The 7,864-nt window shown below is 45.7% G+C and overlaps 1 pseudogene; it reads left to right on the top strand.

The window, feature by feature from the left end:
* The first annotated feature begins 5,776 nt into the window (after positions 1 to 5,776).
* LOC148152241 (uncharacterized) lies at positions 5,777 to 7,471 on the top strand (annotated as a pseudogene).
* The last annotated feature ends 393 nt before the right edge of the window (positions 7,472 to 7,864 follow it).

Here is a 7,864-nt window from a genome sequence, read left to right as displayed (position 1 = left end):
AAGGGTACTAGTGAAGACATTGGGAGAGGAAGAAACGGAGGACTTGGAGGCCCTGGTCATGTCGGATGGAGGTGTAGAGGGATTGGATATCCATGTTGAAGATGAGGCTTTGGGGGCCAGAGAAACAGAAGTCTTGGAGGAGGTGAAGGACGTGGGTGGTGTCCCAAACATATGTGGGGAGTTCCTGGACCAAGGGATAGAACAGTACCAAGGTAGATGGAGATGTATTGAGTGGGGCAGGAGAAGGCTGAGACGTTGGGTTGGCTGGGGCAGTCAGGCTTGTGGATCTTGGGAAGGAGGTAGAATCAGGCAGTGTGGGGTTCCTGAACTATGAGGTTGGAAGCTGTGGGTGGGAGAACTTGAGAATGTAACTTTAAGAAAGTTCTGGAATTTACATATGAAAAACTTGAAACCAACATGCCCATTCTAAAAGATGAGAGGCTTAACAAACAATCCAGGTCTTTTTAAATATATAATTTCAGTTACATCTCACTGTACACTTTTGAAATAAATTCTGTGTCCTACTAAATTATATTTCACAACCACCTGATGAAGGAGCAGCGCTCCGAAAGGTAGTGCTTCCAAAAAAACCTGTTGGACTATAACCTGGTGGTGTGTGATTTTTAACTTTGTACATTCTCTCTTGGTTTTCTCTACTGCAGGGAAAACAACCCAGTCTGTCCAATTTTTCTTGATAACTGAAACTCTTCAGCCATGGCAATCTAAGAGATTTCTTCTGCATCCTCTCCAGCGCTATCACATCTCTCCTATAATGTAGATTCCAGACCTGCACACAATTCTCCAAGTGAGGCCTAACCAGCATTTTATACAGTGCCAGAAAAAACTCTTACATCCTATGCCTTAGCTAATAAAGATGTGTCCCATATAGAGTCATAGAGTCATAGAGATGTACAGCACGGAAACAGACCCTTCAGTCTAACTCGTCCATGCCGACCAGATATCCCAACCCAATCTAATCTTACCTGCCAGCATCTGGCCCGTATCCCTCCAAACCCTTCCTATTCATGTACCTATCCAGATGCCTTTTAAATGTTGCAATTGTATCAAATGTTTCAGCCTCCACCACTTCCTCTGGCAGCCCATTCCACACACCACCCTCTGTGTGAAAATGTTGCCCCTTAGGTCCCTTTTATATCTTTCCCCTCTCACCCTAAACCTATGCCCTCTAGTTCTGGACTCCCCCACCCCAGGGAAAAGACCTTGTCTATTTATCCTATCCATGAACCTCACATTTTATAAACCTCTATAAGGTCACCCGTCAGCCTCCAACGCTCCAGGGAAAACAGCCCCAGCCTGTTCAGCCTCTCCCTATAGCTCAAATCCTCCAACTCTGGCAACATCCTTGTAAATCTTTTCTGAACCCTTTCAAGTTTCACAACATCTTTCCAATAGGATGGAGACCAGAATTGCACGCAATATTTCAACAGTGGCCTAACCAATGTCCTGTACAGCCACAACATGACCTTCCAACTCCTGTACTCAGTACTCTGATCAATAAAGGAAAGCATGCCAAATGCCTTCTTCACCATCCTTTCTATCTGTGACTCTACTTTCAAGGAGCTATGAACTTTTACTCCAAGGTCTCTTTGTTCAGCAACACTCCTTAGGACCTTACCATTAAGTCTACATTAGAGTGGTGCTGGAAAAGCACAGCAGTCCAGGCAGCATTTGAGGAGCAGGATGCAGATTTCCTATGCCTTCTTAACAACTCAATCCATCTGTCCCACTACCTTAAGGGACTACTAGACTAAGCTCCCTCTGATCCTGAATTTCCCCACCAGGTTTCTATTATTCATCTTGTATATCTTACCTTGTTTGTCCTGGACAAGTGTATCACCTCACATTTATCCAGGTGAACCTTTTGAGTAATTTGTAAGCTGTGCACTTTCATGGTGCGTTGGTAACATTCCATAAACCACATAACCATTCAACAATAGAATTTTAAAACACCAAAGAAACCAAATTCAGTCCAGTTAAAATATTGTTTGTTATCCAAACGGGGGCAGGAATGTTGACCAGGACTTTCGGACCTTCTTGTCTAAGAATTGCGAGAATGGTACTAAAGATGAGGAACTTTGGTTATATGGAGAGAGTAGAGAAACTGTCATTGCTTTCGATTCAATGAAATGATTAAGATGAAGTAATAAGGGTGTTAAAAATTATTAAGTGTTTGAAAGTAGAGAGGGAGAATCTTCCCCATTGGTAACAGGATAAGTAACCAGAGGGCACTGTTGTGACCCCTGTTTATGATAATAGCAGACAAATCAGCCCCAGACTGGAAGAGTATATGTGACTCTGGACCTACAGCAGTGTGGATATCTTTAAGTGCTCTCTTGGCATTAAGGATGAGCAATGAATGCTGACCTAGGCAGTGACACCCACATCCCATGGATGAATTAAAGTAATAACAGTGATGCGAGCTGCATCACACCAAACAAGACAATATGTAGGATAAAATCAACGAGGTAAAAACAATGAGGTAAAAACAATGACCCCACCCCCCATCACCAAACCATCATCTCCCAGACCATACAGAACCTCATCACCTCAGGAGATCTCCCACCCACAGCTTCCAACCTCATAGTCCGGGAACCCCGCACTGCCCGGTTCTACCTCCTTCCCAAGATCCACAAGCCTGACCACCCTGGCCGACCCATTGTCTCAGCATGCTCCTGCCCCACTGAACTCATCTCTACCTACCTCGACACTGTACTATCCCCCCTAGTCCAGGAACTCCCCACATACGTTCGAGACACCACCCACGCCCTCCACCTCCTCCAAGACTTCCGTTTCCCCGGCCCCCAACGCCTCATCTTCACCATGGATATCCAATCCCTCTACACCTCCATCCGCCATGACCAGTGCCTCCAAGCCCTCCGTTTTTTCCTCTCCAGACGTTCCCAACAGTACCCCTCCACCGACACTCTCATTCGTTTGGCTGAACTGGTCCTCACCCTTAACAATTTCTCCTTTGAATCCTCCCACTTCCTCCAGACCAAAGGGGTAGCCATGGGCACACGTATGGGCCCCAGCTATGCCTGTCTCTTTGTTGGCTACGTAGAGCAGTTGATCTTCCGTAATTACACCGGCACCACTCCCCACCTCTTCCTCCGCTACATTGATGACTGCATTGGCGCCACCTCGTGCTCCTGCGAGGAGGTTGAGCAATTCATCAACTTCACCAACACATTCCACCCTGACCTTAAATTTACCTGGACCATCTCTGAAACCTCCCTCCCCTTCCTGGACCTCTCCATCTCCATCAGTGACGACCGACTTGACACTGACATCTTCTACAAACCCACCGACTCCCACAGCTACCTGGATTACACCTCTTCCCACCCTACCTCTTGCAAAAATGCCATCCCGTATTCCCAATTCCTCCGCCTCCGCCATATCTGCTCCCAGGAGGAGCGGTTCCACCATAGAACACACCAGATGGCCTCCTTCTTTAGAGACCGCAATTTCCTTTCCCACGTGGTTAAAGATGCCCTCCAACGCATCTCATCCACATCCCGCACCTCCGCCCTCAGACCCAACCCCTCCAACTGCAACAAGGACAGAACGCCCCTGGTGCTCACCTTCCACCCTACCAACCTTCGCATAAACCAAATCATCCGCCGACATTTCCGCCACCTCCAAACAGACCCCACCACCAGGGATATATTTCCCTCCCCACCCCTCTCCGCCTTCCGCAAAGACCGTTCCCTCCGTGACTACCTGGTCAGGTCCACGCCCCCCTACGACCCACTCTCCCATCCTGGCACTTTCCCCTGCCACCGCGGGAACTGTAAAACCTGCGCCCACACCTCCTCCCTCACCTCTATCCAAGGCCCCAAAGGAGCTTTCCACATCCATCAAAGTTTTACCTGCACATCCACTAATATCATCTATTGTATCCGTTGCTCCCGATGCGGTCTCCTCTACATTGGGGAGACTGGGCGCCTCCTAGCAGAGCGCTTTAGGGAACATCTCCGAGACACCTGCACCAATCAACCAAATCGCCCAGTGGCTCAACATTTCAACTCCCCCTCCCACTCTGCCGAGGATATGGAGGTGCTGGGCCTCCTCCACCGCCGCTCCCTCACCACCAGACGCCTGGAGGAAGAACGCCTCATCTTCCACCTCGGAACACTTCAACCCCAGGGCATCAATGTGGATTTCAACAGTTTCCTCATTTCCCCTTCCCCCACCTCATCCTAGCTTCTAACCTCCAGCAACTCGATCCCCTGACCTGTCCGGACTTGTCCGACCCGCCCATCTCCTTTTCCACCTATCCACTCCACCCTCTCCTCCCTGACCTATCACCTTCATCTCCTTCCCCACTGACCTATTGTACTCTATGCCACTCTCTCCCCACCCCCACCCTCCTCTAGCTTATCTCTCCACGCTTCAGGCTCTCTGCCTTTATTCCTGATGAAGGGCTTTTGCCCGAAACGTCGATTTTGCCTGTCTTCGGATGCTGCCTGAATTGCTGTGCTCTTCCAGCACCACTGATCCAGAATCTGGTTTCCAGCATCTGCAGTCATTGTTTTTACCAATATGTAGGATACCTCTTCTTACATTGAATGAAGAGGCACTATTTGACCAAGACCCGGACCTTATAATCAACACTTAACAATAGTGAAGGCCATGGAAGTATTTCTTTTTCTAGACTAACAGCGGTGATCAGACTGTTTAATCTCTGCTTCTGATAAAAAGAAAGTAATTGCCTTATTGAAAAAAAGGATTTGTTTGTTTGAAGCTTTTCACTTTGCATTCAGCAGCATGTTTATGAGAATAGCAATACAAAGAGGAATAATGCATGAGGAGAGAGAGCAAGTTGATTGTCCGGTCAAAAAGATTACCTCAAAAATGAGTAATGTGATATATGAATTTCAGCGCTAGCGTGGTGCCAGGTATTTAGGCCACAAGTCTCACAGATTGGTGGATTGTAGCAAAAAAACATATCTTTTGACTATTCAAGAATGGCAAGGTACTGGCTGTACCCAATTAGCCTGTGCTTGCAGAACTCAAATCATTAGACGTGATTCTGCAACTCCACAACATTTGCTTCATAATCCAGAGAGTGCTAAAAATTATATAGAACTGCAATTTAAGATTGTCAGTTCGACTCACAGTGTGGAGCATGTGTGTATACTGAAGGCTACATATATTAATGCACAAGGTGCTATTCATTGTAGACAGAAAGTACAGTTGGACACATTGACCTGTTTCAACTTTATTAAATAGCTGTTCTCTGGTCAATTCATCAGAACAATTCCATGACCGATCGGAGTCAACCTGGCTGGTTTAAATGTAAACAAAGCTTGACATTCACTGTCAGTTATCATCTACGTATTGCATTCCCCAGAGAACCAATCGGAGTCCACTTGCCAAACAATCAGCACTCTCTTATAAAGAATGTTGTTCCTCTTCACATTGGTCAGTGCACAAACATTTTCACAATTACAAGAGAAAGAGCTTTGACAAAAAAACTTGTCTTTTGTCAACAACTACGAATTTTATACGACAAAATGACAATTGCATGAGAATGACACCTTGTTGAACTTCAGGATGGCCTAGAGCCCTTTCTAGCCAATGAAGTACTTCTGAAGTATTGTCACTAATATAGGAACCCTGTTGTAATGTAGTAGATGTATCTAATGTTTATCATGAAAAGCATGAGAAATTATTTTTCACCCGGTTAGTTCCCCCCTTACAAATTTCCTTTGGTCAAACTGAGCACAAAGTACAAGGAGGAGGAGGGAGGGGCATGATAGAAAGCTGCCACCCATCACCAAAATCGCCAGTGGCAAAAAGATGCAGTCTCCACAAAGTGTTCCTCCTCATCAAAGAAATCAAGCACAATGTGCCCGCCCTTCTGCAGCAGCAGTATGAACTTCCACTGGCCAGGTACATTCTTGGAGGCACTGGCAATGTACCGGGCATTGGTACCAAGGAAAGAGACACTGTCACTCATGGCTCTGACATCAATGTGATAGATGTGAACACTGTCACCAGTTCCTCACCCATCCTTGTCACCAAAATTCCAGGTACCATAGTACCAGCAATGCTGCTCCGGTCAGCAGTATCACCAATATAGAGACTGTTGCCAAAACCCCAGGCACCAATGTCCGGAGGTCATCAACAGCACCAGTGCCCCACTCATCAGCATCAGAGATTCAGACAGTATCATCAAAGCTCCAGGAGGTCATCACCAGCACTAATGACCCAGTCATCACCATCTTGTGTAGGGACACTAATTCCAAAGCCCCAGACACCAGGACCCTGGATTCTGTCACCAGCACTATTGCTCCAGTCATCAGCATCATGAAGACTGACATAATCACCAAAGCCACAGCCGTCAGTGACCAGGATATCAAGCTGGCACCAAAGCCCCAGTCATCAGTATTACTGAGACAGAGGAGAATGTGAGGACTGCAGATGCTGGAGATCATAATTGAGAGTGTGTTGCTGGAAAAGCACAGCAGGTCAGGCAGTATTGAGGAGCAGGGAAATCGATGTTTCGGGTCGGAGCCAAAGGGCTCTCATTACTGAGACAGAGTCTACCATCAACACCCCAAGTATTGTCTCAACCACTCAAGGCACAACTACTGATGTTGATGAGATGGACTCTGAACATAATTGTTGGTGTAAGTGACAAAGAAATATGTGTCACGAATATTGTAGATAAAGTAACAGTCCCAGAACCACATCCCACGGAGTAGCATTTTGTGGACTGTTTCAGTTTCACCTCCCATGAAAAATGCTACAGTCAAAGATATCTTCTATTTGATCAATTCTGGAGTAAGAGTTTTGCACTAATATTCCTGTATACTGGAAATCAAGATGATATGGAACTTTGCCAATAGTTCCAGGTTTATCATTGAATTAACAGCAGAATTGCAGACTTTGGTCATTTTGTTCTGAGCATCAACACTGTGGAAAATCCCCTGCTTTTGGCTAAATAATCATATGAAAAATCAAACATGGAGATTTTGACAATGGAACAATCTAGAGCAGATTATATGGTTCTCATATCAAATTTGAAAGCGAATATTGATGGTAAGCGTTATGTGGTGATTGCATTTGGTGACAATTATGGAGGATCATTAGCACCTCCATAAGGTTTAAGTATCCAAATGTAGGGGCTCTAAGTTCAAGTGCACCCATTGGTTCCACAGCTAATCTTGGAGACAGTCAGCAGTTCTTTCATGATGCAATTGAAGATTTTGAGCGTAACTCACCTGAATGTGTTTGACAATCCGGAAAGGGTTTTAGGAACTTGATTTTTTTGGCACAGCAACAAGTGTAGAGTAAGATCACCATAAGTCCTCTCCATAAGTCAATGAAATCCAAGAAAGAAGTTGATCATTTATGTGGATGGACATGAAATGCATTTATTTACTTGGCCATGTTCAACATAAGGAAAGGTGATGGTCTAAAGGCTTTATTGCTGGACTGTTAATCCAGAGACCCAAGTAATGTTCTGGGGACTTGGGTTCAAATCCCACCATGACAGACGGTGGAATTTAAATTCAATAAAAGATCTGGAATGAGTCTAATGATGACCATGAATCCATTGTCAGAAAAGTCCATCTGGTTCACCAACGTCCTTTAGGGAAGGAAACTGCCATCCTTACCTGGTCTGGTTGACATGTGACTCCAGACCCAAAGCAATGTGGCTGACTCTTAACAGCCCTTTGGTCAGTGATGCCCTCAGCCAATGAATGAATAAAATATGCAACTGAAATAGTTTTACATTTCCCTACAAAACTGCATTCCCCTGGATGGCACAGTGGTTAGCACTGCTGCCTCAGTGCCAGGGACCCAGCCTTGGCTAACTGCACATTCTCCCTGT

Source organism: Chiloscyllium plagiosum, unplaced genomic scaffold (genome assembly GCF_037043375.1).
Source record: "Chiloscyllium plagiosum isolate Xiang-an unplaced genomic scaffold, Cpla_swu_hap1 HiC_scaffold_1, whole genome shotgun sequence".
Classification (NCBI taxonomy): Eukaryota; Metazoa; Chordata; class Chondrichthyes; order Orectolobiformes; family Hemiscylliidae; genus Chiloscyllium; species Chiloscyllium plagiosum.
The sequence above is the reverse complement of the archived record's forward strand: the minus strand, read 5'-3'. Positions and strand labels throughout refer to the sequence as shown.